We start from the raw sequence: 15666 nt of genomic DNA on the forward strand, positions 1-15666 counted from the left end.
AAAAGAACCAAATACTAAAACTGGCCTCTCAGCAAACTACCCAGTAAAAAATGTTCAATGTTAAATCAGCTCTTACAGAGTACATAAGATTCCTAGACTCATATATGCTGTTACAGTTGAATTAACACTGGACATTTTTCTGTGTAGCTAGGACATTATGACAAATTCTGTTTAGGACAAAAATCTTCAAAGTCATGTAGATTAAAAAATAGTCTACTGAGATAGAGAAAAAGCTTCCAGTTGGTTTTTCAATCCCACAAATCAGTCTGAAATAAATGATAATTCAGCAGATTTCGCTGAAAAGGCCGAATCTGACAGCTGTCATTCAGATAGGCCTCCAGCAGCCTTTCTGGTTGAGCTTATATTTGTCCTTGTGATTCTTGAAGTTACCCTGAGCTTTTGCATTTGGGTTTGTTTACCATATTGTCTCTGGAAGTCACTTCGGACAGAAGCTTGTGTTAATATATGTGTAAATAAATAAATAAATGTAAAGCACAGTAGTCTCAAACAGGAAGTCTAAAAAGAGACATCATGGGTTTGACCCAATTGATAAATACTCTTCCAGACTAGACTTGGTCAACATGCAGAGATAGTGTTTCTGGTAAAATATTAAATGGGAAGAGTAATCTTCACCAAGACCTTCACCTTCAGAGAAGCATGTAAAGATTTATTGCTGTAGGTGAGATCTGACACAAAACCAGCTGCTTGCTGTGTTTGTGATTGTGATGGTTATCGTCAGAATCTCTCGTGTTCTGGGATATGTAGAGGGTATGGAGGTGGAGATGTGCTGCTAATATGGTCATATATTATATATAAAGCATTTGCAAACAACATAGACAGAATTCTCACCATAATGAAAATAAGCCTCAGACACCTGTCCAACAGATCAGAAAGACACTTCAGGAGGCAGGCGTGGATGTGTCAGTGACTACTGTCTGCGGAAGACTTCACAAACAGAATTACATAGGCTACACTGCAAGATGCAAACCACCAGTTAGCCACAAAAACAGGATGGCCAGGTTACAGTTTACTAAGGAATGCCTAAAAGAGCCTGCAGAGTTCTGGAAAAAGGTCTTGTGGGCAGATGAGACCAAGATTCACTTATATCAGAGTGATGGAAGGAGCAAAGTGTGGAGGCCAGAAGGCCCAAGATCCAAATCAAGAAAAAATATGTCTTTATTCCAAACATTATGGAGCTCACTGTATATACATATATATCACACTCTCATTATATGTATTTGGGTAAATTATGGCAAAGTGTTACAGGGTCATGACCATGAAGATGACATTTTGATAAACAATATAAATCATAAAATGCTGCTCTATATTGGTTGTGTGCTACATATCTTTTTCAGTATGCCTGATGCACAATAAATAATTCACCTTGAGAAGATAAACTCCAGGGATCACCTCAGTCCTGAATGGGGGCAGAAGGGTTTTCTCATCAGAGGGGATAACTTACAAAAACCTGTGCAATATTATCTTTTTATGTGTGTGATCTGAGCACCTATTTGTGTGTATGTGCATGTATGTATTTATCTGTGTGTTAGTGTGTGTCTGTGTGTGTATGTCTGTACATAATGTGTGTGTGTGTGTGTGTATGAGAGAGTGGGATGGGGCAGGTCAATTTTTCTGTTGCCGGGAGCCACGCTGGGCTTTTGGATTAAACTACTTTCTGCCGTTAAATCATCAAAAGGCAACCCTGTATGGAAGACAAAACCAAATATTCTAGCAAATCATAGTTCCTGAGTTCTCTGCCTTCTCTTGCTGTGTGGCCTGTCGGATGTAGATTAATCACTGGTGTCCTGTAATACTGTGCGACAGCAGTACAGAATATAGTCACTGGCTGACTGGTGAATGCACTGGAGCATCACGTGTGTTTCAAGTAGAGCTCCTCACACTAGCACAGTGTCCAGCAGCCCTGATTCCAAACTGAGGAGAGAAAAAAGGGGATGACTTTTTTTTTTTAAGTGTTGCTTCTGTGTGCACCTTACACATCATACTCTGATAGGTGTGTATGACAGTTTGCACTCTGTATGTGTCGTTCTGATAGATTGGCACTGGATTAGTGAGGTCAAATTTTTCCCAGCACTGCTGTAAATTAGTGAAACATTTTCCTAGAAACCTAAAACACTGTTAAACCATTTATATGAAGGAAAGATAAGAGTTGGAGGCAATAAAACATTTGCTAAGATAGAAGTAAGACATGTTTAAGGAGACAGAAGACAGTGTTCCTCACATTTATACACACTGAAAACTTTTAGAACCTATCTCAGTCCTCACAATCCATCCATCCATCCACTATCAATGTCCGCTTAGCCTGGGCAGGGTCATGGCGGGGGGGGGGTGGGGGGGGGGGGACTGTGGGAGGAAACCGAAGTACCCGGAGGAAATTATGAGTGCAATCTATTGTGCAGCGACAACTCTGAGCCATGCTACTCATCTCAACCTCCTTAAAAATCGTCCCCCAGCGGGGACAGTATTTTGAACATTCAACAGCAGATTGAGTTTTACTACCAGTGAAGAAACCCTCTCAAGGCACATGCCAAGTCACCTGCAGGCAGGACAGAGTTACACTCATGAGATACGCACATGGCTTACTTTACTGCTTCCCCGGAATGAACAAGAGAGGAGAAAATACTCGACAATGACATGGCTAATCAGGATGGAAAAACACATTTTCTTTCTTTTTTTATATAAACTCAACAGAGTGGACTTTTTAATCGCCCCCAACGTCACGCGATGTAGTATTCATATTTGATGAGCTCGGGCATTACTGTTCCAGAGTTATTCTGGCTCTAATGTTCCAGTGATGGCAGATTTATCTCCCAAGACAGATGTGTCCTTCCATTCCTCAATGATCTTTTCACTGTCATTACAGTACTTTATGCTCCTCTTTTTCTTTACTGAGAAGGAATTCCACTTAAACGGCTGCCTGGTTTTCCAGCTGCACATTATAGTTTTATGGTAGAGAAAGCTGTTATGTTTTCCTTTTCTGATGGAGGAGGCAGTGGGGGTGTGGGGGAGGGGGAGAGGGGGGTGCAAGGTTATCACTGCGAATGAAGACGTGGCACTCTGTAAACACAAAGGGCCTGACCCAGAATCTGAGGGGGCTGATCCGTTCACTTTAATGATAAATGGTCATTTTTCCATAAACACAGGACTGGAATGTGTATCAGCATGAAATGGCCCTACCAGTATATCCTTTTCAGGAGCTCTGCTTCTCTCTGGTTTGTGATTTCCCCACACTTACTGGCATTTAGCCTACTGTTTTACCCAGGTTCCATAAAATCATGACAGTGGTCAGGTAGTGTGGGTGTACAGGATCTCATATGAAAAGTAGCGGATGTGCTGGCTACGCAAGGGCTCTGGTTCTTAGAGGCAGAGTTAGAGAAATGACTAAGCTGGTCTGTTGTTTGGCGCATGCAGTGCGTTGTTCCTGTGATGCACATCCGTAAGGAGTGCATAGCAGGAGCGGTGCTCGCACACGGGAAGGCCAACGCACACGCAAAGGGCAGGCTCTCACACTGCCTTCCCTGCTTCCCGCTCCCTGTCGGATATGGGAAACTGTTCATTTCCGCTGGAAGGAAACCCATCCTGACATAGCCCTGAACTTCGGAGATGGTGATGTAACACCGCTTGCGCAAATGTCGGTGGGAGTTTCCCACAGCAGTGCACACGTGACTTGTGCTGTTGGTCCAATTAACCTTCAGGTTAATCATACTCCAGTCCACACATCATATGTTGTGGCGGTTTTTTTTTTTTTTCTTTTTTGTTAGATCACTTTAAAATGTGGTACATTACATTACATTTATTTGGCAGATGCTTTTATCCAAAGCGATGTTCAAAAGTGCATACCGAAGGTCATTGGAACAACTACAAAACACAGGTCCGATAAAGGTGCGATACTCATTTTGTACAGTTATTCATAGCCAAGAACACATAAAGTCCAGTTCACACAGTGAACATTACTCTGATCTAACCTATGCTAAGTCAAACTAGGGGGCATTACGAGCTATAACATCAGGACGATGATACAAAGCACAATAAGTGCTGGAATGGAGGTACATGTAACATGAGTGGCACAGGAGGTACATGCGTAGCATGAAAGAGGGGAATTTAAGTGGTGAGAAGCTGCATATTTTTACCAACTCAACCACATGCAATTCAGCCGAACTTAGCCTTACCCAACCCAGCCCAATCCAACAAAACACAGACAACCCTAACCCAACTCCACCCAATGTGATCCAACCCATCCTAATCCTAACTAACCTGACCACCATTGCCGAACCAAACCCAACTCAATCCAGCCCATCCCAGCCTAACCCCAATCCTTTAAAGGCTTATTTAACGGATTCTAGATTCTCAGACATCTATTTTAAAAGGAAAGATATTTGTGATAATTTCAGGGGGAAATTGTCCTAAAAACTGATTGGATTTTCAGTTTTTTATTGACTTTCCAAAAACGGTGGTTACATTTTACTAAAATTCAATATAATAAAAAAAACATGTTGCCTTTTTTCGTATTATTATGAAATAGTTTATGTGTAAGGTACAGAAATGCCATGAAACATAGACATGTTCACAGAAGTGTGTCCTCACAAACACACACACACACACACACACACACAGTAAGCTCATTGATGCAGAAAGATGTGATAAAACACAGGAAGTTGGGTGCTGTCTGGGGCAGTGCTGTGCACAGGGTTTTTGTTAAAAGGGCAGAATAGACATGAGTCATTTCTTAGGAAAAGAACATGGAAAACAGAGGGCATTGTGGAAGAGTAGCCCAGGTACCAGCCCAAATGTGGTTGACTGCCACCACATGACAGTGAACCCATCTTTCCAACAGCAGTGTTAGCCCAGAATCTGCCCAAAACACCTATACAACAAAGATGCTTTACAAATAAATGTACAAGTATACAATACAAAATACATGATGTTTATAATATTACACAGAAACATTAACTATTATAAATAACTACTAATAAATGTGTTGTTCTTCTTCTTCGTCTTATTATTATTATTATTATTATTATTATTATAGCAGCAGCAGCAGTCTGCTGGGGTCCTCACCCATTATCATGGAGATCCACAGGTTCTGCTGGTTTTTGTTGTTACTCGACACTTAATTGAACAATTAAATCAGTTAATTACACAGTTAACTCACATCACCTGTTTTCTAACCCTGAAATTGTAATGATTTTTAAGGTGAAATAAAAATATACAAAGCACAGTAATCCATCCTATCACATACAATACAGTTCCCTAAAATCACAGTTCATTAAAGGAAAATATACCTGTGTATCTCAAAAGTGCTGTACATTTCCCAAACTAAATGTCTTTATTGCTATTATGACCAATACCACCATCTCTGACCCTTTGTTCAGCACGGAGAGACTGTATGTCAAGCACTTGACCCTGGAAGGGGGTTTGTGTTTGACCTTGGTAATTACACACCACACAAGTAGAAGGTACACAAATCAATATCTCTCAAAATGCAATTCACCGTGTGTGTGTGTGTGCGTGTGTGTGTAACCAAGCTCGATTTCTTCAGTCAACCTATACTCTCCTTAGGTTGATTCAATATGCATGAAAATGTTCAAAGTAATTTAATTAACTTGTAATAAACACACTGTGAGTATCTTCTTTCCATGGTAGCAAACTCTTTTTTATTTTATTTTATTTTATTTTTCAAAGAACGGTTAAGTTGAATATTTAAGGCATCATGTTGGGAACTTTGTCCCAATTTGATTTTATTTATTTACCCGTAAAGCCTAATCTCTGATGATCGCCGGTTTATTCAGTCGTCAACAAACTCGTCATATAAGTAATAAATTCTCCAGCGTTGCCCTGACAGCAGACGGACTGAACTCGGTGGCCTTCCCCCCCCCCCCCAGGTCGGCACCGAGCGAGTTAAACGGGACACGGATGGCTTGCTTTGACAGAAAGAAGTAATGGGCGAGAGCGACCGCGCTGAAAGGGAGAGAAGGAGGAGGGCACATTCAACTACACCTGCCTCAACTGGAGTGGAGACTTCTACCGCAACGGACAGTCTTCCTCAATAGCCTGTCATATTTTTCCCACTCATTCCATATTTTCTTTACCCAGAGGTGGTTGTGATTTAAACAGAGGAAAACACATCGCACTAAACTAAACAACAACAAACAAAAAAAGATAATAATAAATCTAATTGATAATCTTCTACAGCCTGCATCAACTTCCACTGATTTTAGTGCTGAGCTTGGACGCTACGTTTGCTTATCAAATGCTAGCGTAGTTCTTTATCGCAAGCTTGTATCCTGGTTCTGAGGATTGCTTGAGACTGTTTTAGGGAGTCGGATTGTAGTTGTTTTTTTTTGGGGGGAACGTAAAAGTTTTGAATTGAAGAACCAAGTAGGCTACAACAGAACTGTGTGGCGTCAAACCATTTGAGGAATGTATCGATAATCTTCTGTTGTACAGTCGAAATTGGAGTCTCGTTTTGCAGTGTATTGAAAACACAAACATCCAAAGGTAAGTTATCTTTACGTCTTCTGGACAGCAGGCTTGCTACTTTACTATTTGTTTACGGTGGTTGAAACCTTTATTTACTTTAGGAAACACTTGCCTTGTTTGTCTTAAGACTGATTGTAGCCACAGACAGTCTTTGATGTCGTAGTTAGGCTATGTGTAAAATGTTGAGATAAGGTACGAATTCCCTCACCGAGCTGGGATCAGTGTCAGGGGACTCCAATCAGCCAACAAATGGAACGTTCATGTTTTATTGTGTCCTGCAGTAAGTAGGTCAACCTTTTAGCCGAATATTATTTTATTTTATTGTAGCTGCCCAGTTTACATTATCTGGAGAGTTGATTAGCGGACAGTGGTCTTGTCTTTGGTCGTGTCTAGTAAAACTATGGAAACTTTTGATTGTGTTTTGATCTACTTTTGCATATCTAAACAATTTTTGCCGATCGCCGTGGTGCAGTGTGTGTGTTCCTGTAGGCTTTCTGTATGGTAACACTTTTCTGGGCACCTGCTTTGAAGTACATTCCAACTGTTTCATCTAGCCTACTCCAGTTGACTGTATCTTTGACATAGTGGGGCACAAATCTGTGTGTGGCATTTGTAGGACTTATGCGAAACTAAATTGAATCAATTTCAGATCAAGATGTTTTATACTGTAATTTTAACGTTTTGATGCCCTACATTGCACCCGGACATCCACGCCTGAGAGAAGGTTAAATCATGGTTCTGTTCTACCAAACTTGCATGGCAGCGGAACTTTCTGAGAAATGCTCTGTCCGGGCGAGGCGTTTTAATGGGTAGACTATTGGATACCGCTTTTAGTATTCATAATTTATACAGCGCCTTCCTGGGTGAAGTGCTTATAAATAATGCATGTTAAGTTAAAAACAAAACGGTCATATGCCGATAAAGCAAGCCTTGTTAATAGCCTATGCGCCGGTTTGCTTATAACGTGAAAGGGTTAGACCAAAAATGAACCGCACATTAATAAAGTAACGATTAGGGAAAAGGTCTTTGCGATTATTCATTGGCTTCTTAAATATTAACGTTTTTTAAGTATGTCAGACTGTAACGACTTTAGCTGTTTTTTGTTAGTCCGACAGCTGGTGAAGTTGTGGAGGAGTCTGCTGTTAACACATTTTGTGCAACCAACTATAAAATCGCGTATGATGGTGAAAATGCACGTTACCCGAGGGGAACCATCCACGCTGTGGATTGTACCCACTTCATTTTTGCGCATAAGGTCCACCTTGCTTTGCTGGTTATTGTGATGTTTAACCACTCAACAGCTATGTGCCGCTGGTAGACAGTGTTTGATTCTTGTTCTTTTCTTTTTTTGTGTGTGTATAATTTCATCTCTTAGTTGTGTTAAGTTAGTATGCCGTCCAACTGTCACAACAGGAGTGTATGACACATTGCAATGTAAATTGTTCTCGATAGCTGTTTGACAGAATTTTCTTTATTATGACGAATTTTCCAGCATACAGTACATTCAATTCAAATGGTCGCACGCGGTTTAAGCGGTTGTTTAGACTGAATGAATTAGGCCGTATAGACCTTAGCGTTTGTCTGCACTCTTGGCATAATTTCACATTCAATAAACTACTGTAGAAGTGGTCTGTAAAGCAGTTGCTGTCCGGCGCGTCGTGCTTATGCCATTCATGTGCGCAGTTGACTCATCGCAGTCAGTGAGAAAGAGCTTTGAGCAGGTAGCAAATATTTTCATAGTTAGAAAAAAATACAAAATTTCATATTTACCAGCCTTTTATTTGAATGCACATAAGAATGATTGTGAAATAGCTTGCTGAAGCAAAGTTTTATTTAAAAGAGAAAAAAAGTAGAATGTAATAATATCTTTATGTCCCTTCGTTGAAAGCCTACCTTATAAAATAAAATGTACTCCATGGTTATCCACTATAGTATTGATATATGGGACTTAAAAATGTGAAAGCTTTCTATCTCAAATTTTTTTACTGAAGGTGAAAACCTGTTATTCAAAGCTCTCAGAAAAGCCAAAGGGTGATGTTTTTGAAACAGGGATATAATTACAATGAATGATTCCAGCCTTTGAACTCTGTAAAATAATACTTTTAGCCTTAGGTGTCGGGAGTTTTTTTCCCCCTCAGTGTATGCATTGCACTTTCACAATGATCCAGGGCTTTCCCTCCTCCCAGGTCCTGTCTTCTGCTTTATGGGCACAGAATCTCTGTTCTTCTCCATGTTTTGTAAACCCTGTTCAGGCCTGAAGTATGTGGCACCCTCTTGGCTCTGCTCTCTTCAGAAGTATAAGCAGTGAACGACTCACTTTGTATAGCCAAAGGTGCTGTGACTTTAAACCAATCAGCACTAGTCAGCGCTGGAGCTGCTGGAGAAAACTAAAAGCAGGAGGTATAATGAGGCTTATGTTCACCTGTGGTGGTCTCAGTGGATTCAGTGACATCTTATGAGTTTTTTCTGTGCTAATCACGCATCGCTGGCTCCTGTGGGGTTGTTCCCTTAGCAGTGGTCCAGCATGTTTGCTGCTTTCCCCCCTTTTCCACAGTCCAATTCGGAACCAGCAGCTGTGCTGTTCCTCACACAGTACTGCAGGAGAGCCCGTGACTATTTTACACCGCACAGGCCACGCAGTACCGCAGGAGAGCCAGTGACTATTTTACACCCCACAGGCCACGCAGTACCGCAGGAGAGTCAGTGTTGCAGGTTATAGGACCAGACAATAGGCCTTGCTGAAAATGATATTCAGCCCTTTATAGTCTAAATTAGGCTGTAAGTGGAAGTGAGGTCAGTGGGTTGTTAACATGTGGTTAATTGTGGTCACTGTCTTATAAGCTAAATTCATCACCCATTAGCTAAACAAAGCCGGGGTGTGCACAAGAGTCACCCCATAGTGCTGTCTCTGCATAGAGAAAGGTCCATAGTGCTGTCTCTGCATAGAGAAAGGTCCATAGTGCTGTCTCTGCATAGAGAAAGGGTCTGTACCAGTTCGGTATCTCATTTTCAGGATTCTGGTGTGTCCTGAAACTTGATAGCTGTTGATGTACAGTACATATATGGCTGTCCATGTGAACAGTATAAAATGAAGACGGAAACCCTCATTCTAATAGAAAATAAATTCATAAACATTCAACAATGCTATACTTTAATCAGTTATGGATAATTAAAATATGTGGACATGTTTCAGCCCATGCCAGTCTCTTGAAATGTGCTTAAAAATGAAAGGGAAGATACAGTATTAGAAATTGAATATATATTTTTTGTTTGTAATGAGTGATGTTTTTGTGGATTGCTTGGAGTGAGGACGAATGACTAATGAGAGAGTTTCTCAATAGCTTAATTTGGTTTATGTGCCAATTGTGATTTGCAGTCAAAGCAGCAAAAAGCTGCTGGAACCCTATTGGGATTGCTCTGATTTGGATTGGGATTGTTTAAGGCATGCTCTGCCCCCGCCAGTAACCTGTGCTTGTAACTCCAGGGTTGCTGGTTTGATTCAGGTGGGGCGCAGGTGGGGCATTGCCATTGTCCTCCTGACCAAGATTCTTAAGCTGCATCAGTTCAGTATAAATGAGTATAAATGGACAGAATGTTAAAATATAAGCTGTTTAAGTGGCTCTGGATAAGAGTATTTGCAAAGCTGAATTATGTGATAATACTGTACTGAGGCCTCTGAGACTACAGCAGAAGCTCAAGATGTAGACTGCCCTAAGTTCGTACGCTGAGATATTTTGTAAACGTCTTGGAATGTGAATACATGTTCATTTCAGCAGTCAGCAGCCCTCCAGCAAACAGGCAAAAGGGGCGCAGCCAGCTTGGAAATGGGTTGTAGATTTTTTAATAAAAACACAGGGCTTAGGCCTTCAAACCCAAACTGTCTGTCCTGGGGGGGGTGTGTTTTATACTTTCGTATCTCTGTTTTTGTCAGAATATTCAGGGCTGTAAGCTGTCATCTGTTTCCCACAGCTCATTCCTGTCATCAAGGTGATGCATTGTGTCAATGGCTATATAAAAGGACTTAACCAGTTCGTCCCACCTTAAGCTGAGTGGCCCTCAAAATCACTTAGAGGCCTGGATTCAGTTTAAAGTGGCATGTTCATTGTTCATTGTGGTGGCTGCAGAACTTGTTAAAAGTGTGTTAAAAAACACTTTCATTTAATTGAGCATTTAAGTGAGTCGAAGCTAAATACAAATCTTGATTGAATCCAGGCCTTAGACACCGCTGTGTCTGGCGAGACTCTGTAGCTCTGTTGGGTAGAGCATCAGGGACCCTACTTACACTGTCACTTTCTCAAAGGTGTCAGTTAGCTTGACCCCTGTCAGTTAGCCTGACCCCAGTCAGTTAACCTGGCCTCTGTCAATTAGCCTGGCCAGTCAGAAGGCAGGGAGAAGCAATGACCCATACCTGCTCGAGATATGCTTAAGGCAGTGGTTGAGGACTGTCATCTGTACATGCTGTGTGTCTCCAAATGAAGGATTAGGGTCAAACCCTCTCTAACCCCAGTTATGGGGATATTTGGATATAAATATGGCTCAAAAATTAGCCTCAGGATGTGCAGCTTAGAGCACTGACGGTGACTGAGGGGAGGCAGGACTCGGCATGCGCATCTACAGCACTAACTGTGACTGTGGGAAGCAGAATTCGGCATGCACATCTACAGCACTAACTGTGACTGTGGGAAGCAGAATTCGGCATGCACATCTACTGCACTAACTGTGACTGTGGGAAGCAGAATTCGGCATGCACATCTACAGCACTAACTGTGACTGTGGGAGGCAGGACTCACCATGCACATCTACTGCACTGTGACTGAGGGGTGGCAGAGCATGGTAAACATCTTCAGGGGTTTGGTGAAGTTGTGCTTTAGAAGACCTGTTTCATTTCAAGGGTATTTTAACCTCTGTATGGCTGGAGCCATAAGTGTGATAAGACTGAATAGGAGGATATGGCGTTGGAGGTGTTGGCTTGGCTATTTCTCTTTTGCAAGACCAGTAAGAGAGGTAGAGCCACCGGGAGCAATATGGACTACCAGCAAACTACAGATCTGATCTGATTTCCGGTAAAAAATCTTGTGAATAACACTGACAATTTATGTCTTAAAATGCTTAATTACTCTCCCATTCTCTGTTTTAAGATCTGACTCTTTCCACAAGGGTTCTATGTTCCGGATGGGACTGTGCTTTTCACAAAGAAACATAAATCTACATTATTGGCTCATCCATGGAAAGGATTATGTGTAAGCATTAAATATTAATACACAGATATATTAATGTAGCCTACACAATACTGTTGCAGCCAGTCTCAGCTTCTGTGTTAAATGTGAACTGAACTTGTTTCTGCTGAGATTCTCAAAGGGTTTTCAACAACAGTTCTGAAGAGCAACAGATCTCAACAGACTCAAACAGGGGTCAAACTGGAAATATTTGCATTTTTTGCATTGCTTTTTTAAATGATGGGAGTGAGTAATAATCAAACACCTTTAACAGGTGTATGTGATGAAGCTGGGTCCTTGTTATGCCAGCTGAGCTGCTGTACCTTCCGCTCACATTACTAGCTTATCTGCTAATGAATAGTCGCAGATGTGTGAGTGTTGCTTGGTAACCTGTTCGATCCTTTGATCCTACCATGGTGTCAGCACGTCATTGTGATCTCCTCAGTGTTGGGTCAATAAACAATGAGTCCAAAAATAAAACATGTTTACCACAGCTTTGAGACCAGAATGCATTTTGTGTGGAAAGATTTTAATAATGTACAAAAATGCAGGGGTGCCAGTCAAAAACATCCTTCCTCTCAAACTCTTACCCTTCCCTAAATATTGCATCACTACCATCATGAACATCAATGAAGAGGACTAGCTAGGATGGGTGCAACTGTGGCATCAGCCAGTCAGAATCATCGTGACATCATCTGGGTTTAAATAGCAACTTCCAGCAGAACATACTGTCCTATAATTGATGTCAATGCATCACTGCATTAAAATAATTTAAACAGCTCTCCGGCTGCTAGACTGTTGTGTGGGAGGCATCCGAATGTGGTATAAATGTGTCAGTTAAGCATGAATGGCATATACTGTTCTGCTTGAGTAGTTCTGGATTTTGTTTAACATCAATCAGTAAATAATTTGTGACATATTTTGACGCAATGTAGATCTGAAAATTGTGCCATTTATAATGGTTACAGTATCACGTAAAATAATGCTTTTGCTATCCTTGTCTGTAATCTTATAAACATTACATCAGTAAAGGGTAGAATTAGACCTTTTAAAAAAAGATTGATTTAAAATAAATGGAAATAGCCCCAAGGCCGCAGGTGTGTTAAGCTCCAGTCAATCCCGACACAAAGGGTTAGGCGCATCAAGAAGCAAACTGCGGCATAAAAATGATGACAGTCAAAATGCTGCTGGCGTCATAAGCTGGTGGGATGCAGGGAAACAGCTGTAGGGTATATTTAGGAGGGGATGAGTGGGTAATTGTGGAGGAATGCTGTATTTGTTGTATGAGAGATAAAGAGCAGCCCCATTCAAACAGGTGCTGGTACCGTATGTGTTGGGGTGCCTCTCTCTCTCTCTGCCCCTCTCCCTGTTGTGGCTCAGGGGCTTTGTGTATGGGTATGTGGGAGGGCTCTCCTCTGGCTCCAGGAAAAGGCGTCCGGCTGCTGGAATGCAGGGTGAAGCGCCTGGAACCCAGATCCCAGGGACTACCCAAACCATCCATCCCCACATCCTCTCCCCCTGCCCTGTCTGTCCCCCTGTCCTTTCTGTCTGCTTGTCTCTCCCTTCTTGTCTGTCCTGTCCCCTTTCTCTCCCTCTGCCCCCCCCCCATCTGTGTCTCTCTCTGGGTCCCCTGCTTTCTCTCTCACTCTGTCTCTCTCTCTCTCTCTCCCTCTGTGTCTCTGTCTGTCTCCCCTGCTTTCTCTCTCCCTCTGTCTCTCTCTCTCTCTTTCTCCCTCTGTGTCTCTGTCTGTCTCCCTGCTTTCTCTCTCCCACTGTGTCTCTCTTTCTCTCTCCTGCTTTCCCTCTCCCGCTGTGTCTCTCTCTGTCTCCCTGCTTTCTCTCTCCCACTGTCTCTCTCTCTGTCTCTCCTGCTTTCTCTCTCCCACTGTCTCTCTCTCTCTGTCTCTCCTGCTTTCTCTCCCCCACTGTCTCTCTCTCTCTGTCTCTCCTGCTTTCTCTCTCCCACTGTCTCTCTCTGTCTCCCCTGCTTTCTCTCTCCCTTCTCGCTCGCTGTCCTGGGGTGGGTGATGGTAAAGACCCAGAGGAGTGAGAGACGGTGCCTAAGACAGCTCCGGCAGGAAATGGCCGACATCAAAGGGAGCAGATAAGATGGTTGGAGCTTGGGGATATTTGAAGACAGGTGCTGGATCTGGGTCCCAGGATCAGAGGATTTCGGGACCATTCTGAGGAGTCTGTATATCTATTCATCTCACGTTGAATATCAAAACCGGATCGTCATGTGTACCCGCGTTTAAATCTTTCCCGATCTGTCGGTCGCAGGACACCTTGGCAACAGCAAAAGCCAGTTTAGTAACACCCAGCCCAAGACAGAGCAAAAGGCGTTTGTGCAAAAGCGTTTGCCTACTTTGTGTTCCAAGCCCTCATGTCTGCTTGTGTGAAATGGGCAGTGAATGACGTAAGGGTTAATAAGTAGGCTTTTTCCGAGCCCAGAGGCTCTCACAAACCCCAGTCTGTAACGTATGATTTCGAGCCAAGATAAAATACCAGCAACAGCTGTCAGTGCCGGGAACCCTTGTTATGGATTGTGGAATGGTGGGCATCCATCATGTTTTATTGGCACATGTATTTTTATTTGAATGTGAAACCTTTTCATGTGGACTTAATTTATTTGTTTCTTTAGTCCTTTTGGTCATCGTAGAGGTTTGTTGTTTGCATTCCAATGGGGGTAATGTTGAAATTATCAATGTCCTGCTTGTTTAATTTCTTTTTGGTTGGTTAATTTCTTTAGCTCTGCACATAAATGACTGTAAGCTTAGGGTTGTAACTATGTAGCTGTTTTGTAGGTGACTTAGTTAATGCACTTGTCTTAACTAGATAAGTTGGATAAGAGCATCTGCCAAATGCCTGTAATGTAATGTAATGCTCTCAGTCAGGGGTGCCACCAGGGATTCTGGGCCCCATGAAAAGAGCTCACATTGGGCCCCCTCCACCCCAGAAAATCCTATGTTCTAATACTTTCTGTGCCCCCCCCCCCCACCTTACGGCGCCCCTGCTCTCAGTAAAAAGGCAGTCCAAGCTGAGGAGAAGTGAGTCAAGTGCTCTAAAATGGAGCTTCAGTGAGGAAGCCGGAGTCTGCGTGTGAAAAATGTAAGGGCAAGGCCGGTGTTTGGAGGACTTTGGGTGGTAATTGCCAGGGAGGGGCTTGGGTAAATAAGGACATTTTGTGCAGGTGGAAAGATGACCTCTGACCCCTGGCCCTTTGAATTTCCTCTGGAGACCATTTCCTAGGATGACGTGCTAATGAGCTCTCACAGATCTGCCCCCTGCCTGGGGGGGTTAACCACTCTATCACTATGCCTTTAGTACACATGGCTCCATCGGTCAGGCAGTTAAACATATATCTGAACCGACACACACACACACACACGTACATACATACAAATACAAATATACACACGCATACAAATATATATTCATCGAGGGGCAGTGTGTAAGAGCACCCCCTTCTGACTATGGTAGAGTGCTGGTGGCTGGGCAGGATTGCCCTTCAGACCCTTCTGATGCCAGGATTAAATGATAAAGACCAAACATTTTGGACAGTACAAAAGAATGAAACATGAATGATCCTGTACGGAGTTGTTGGGTTAGGTCTTACCACTCTGTTCCACTTCAGAAAATCCTAGAAGGAATTCCTCCTCTTCTACTGCCTGATATACACACGCACACATACACACATGCACGCACACACATACACACACACGTCTGCCAGCTCTTATCTGAAGTGTTTCAGCTGTGCTTCTGTTTCGCACCAGAGCAGATCACACGCATCGAGATAATAGCAACATGGGGTCGGAATCCCACCAGCACATTCCGGACATTCATCCACTGGAGTCGCACCAAGCGTATCCCACAACAACAAGCAACCAATTGGCAAGATTCTGCCTGAGATTCACATTCGTTACAGTGAGATCAGCGTCACTTCCAGAAAAAA

The 15666-nt window shown here is 42.6% G+C and overlaps 1 protein-coding gene across 1 annotated transcript in view; it reads left to right on the plus strand.

Annotated features, from left to right (window-relative positions):
- The first annotated feature begins 5930 nt into the window (after nt 1–5930).
- LOC135238541 (semaphorin-3F-like) overlaps nt 5931–15666 on the plus strand; it is a 34638-nt gene continuing 24902 nt past the window's right edge. The window contains exon 1 of the mRNA XM_064306550.1: nt 5931–6516. The gene's annotated coding sequence lies outside the window, so the exon portion shown is untranslated. The remainder of the gene's footprint in view (nt 6517–15666) is intronic.

Source organism: Anguilla rostrata, chromosome 13, assembly GCF_018555375.3.
Source record: "Anguilla rostrata isolate EN2019 chromosome 13, ASM1855537v3, whole genome shotgun sequence".
NCBI lineage: Eukaryota > Metazoa > Chordata > Actinopteri > Anguilliformes > Anguillidae > Anguilla > Anguilla rostrata.